This window comes from Gavialis gangeticus, unplaced genomic scaffold (genome assembly GCF_001723915.1).
Source record: "Gavialis gangeticus isolate Ggan-Ray unplaced genomic scaffold, GavGan_comp1, whole genome shotgun sequence".
NCBI classification, from domain to species: Eukaryota; Metazoa; Chordata; order Crocodylia; family Gavialidae; genus Gavialis; species Gavialis gangeticus.
In genome coordinates, this window is record NW_017729034.1 from 57,697,992 (window position 1) to 57,698,899 (window position 908).

Sequence of the window (908 nt, forward strand, 5' to 3'; positions counted from 1 at the left end):
TCATTAAAAGAAGAGGGGGGCATAAACATTTGTGAAATGAAGAGTTTAGAAGGGGCCAGGTAAACTATAATGAGCCAAGAAGTCAAGAGACTCCCTTAGCACTGCCTGACTAGAACTGCTGCTGGCACTGCCAGGTAATTGGTTTTAAACTTTGGGTGGACCAGGAATCAAAGAGGGGTTCAAGTGCTCCAGTGCACTTCCCTGGATACACCGCTGGGAGGATGAATAATATTAAATAGGATTGAAGGAAACTGGCTGGTGATATAAGAGTAGGACTTAATGTGCTTTTAGAATATGAAGAAGAGCCAGCTAAAATCAGCACTTTTATAAAATGAACTAGATTTTCTAAGCATATGACTGAGTTGAAAATCAGACAGCCAGGCTGTGGATGGAACACACTGCTTTTGTTTCAAGTATTTATACATTAATCTAGAAACTAAATGAGAAGTGCTTCGCCCCCAAATAGTAAACTATTGAACAGTTGTATCAAAGCTACTTAAAAAGTATTACATTATGGGTGTTACTTTTATGAGTTGTCAATAAATATTTGAAGTAGGCTCCTAGTACTGGCAGTTACAACACTGTAGCTTGTTGCAGTTGTCAGTACAGGGAAGGATTACTGTTTTGATTGGCAGCTTGTATGCACTTGGTCAACATTGTAGTTTTTGGGGGTTTGTTGTAATGTCCCTTGTGAAACCTGGGATTAGATAACATTTCCAGAACTGGTTTTCATTATTCCATCAGATCATCAGGGACCTGATTTGCATTCTCACCACATTTGCCAAGGGAGGTACTCTTATCTGCTGCCTTTAAGCTGCACTTTCATACACAAAATAGGGGATCTTTGACATCTACATCAGGGATGTTCAGTTTGGGCTGGCCATGTGCTACATGAGCTATATCCTGGG

General features: G+C 40.2%; 1 protein-coding gene across 1 annotated transcript in view; it reads left to right on the forward strand.

The window, feature by feature from the left end:
- COG2 (component of oligomeric golgi complex 2) overlaps positions 1–908 on the forward strand; it is a 58,702-nt gene that overhangs the window by 50,103 nt on the left and 7,691 nt on the right. The gene's annotated exons all lie outside the window — the stretch shown is intronic.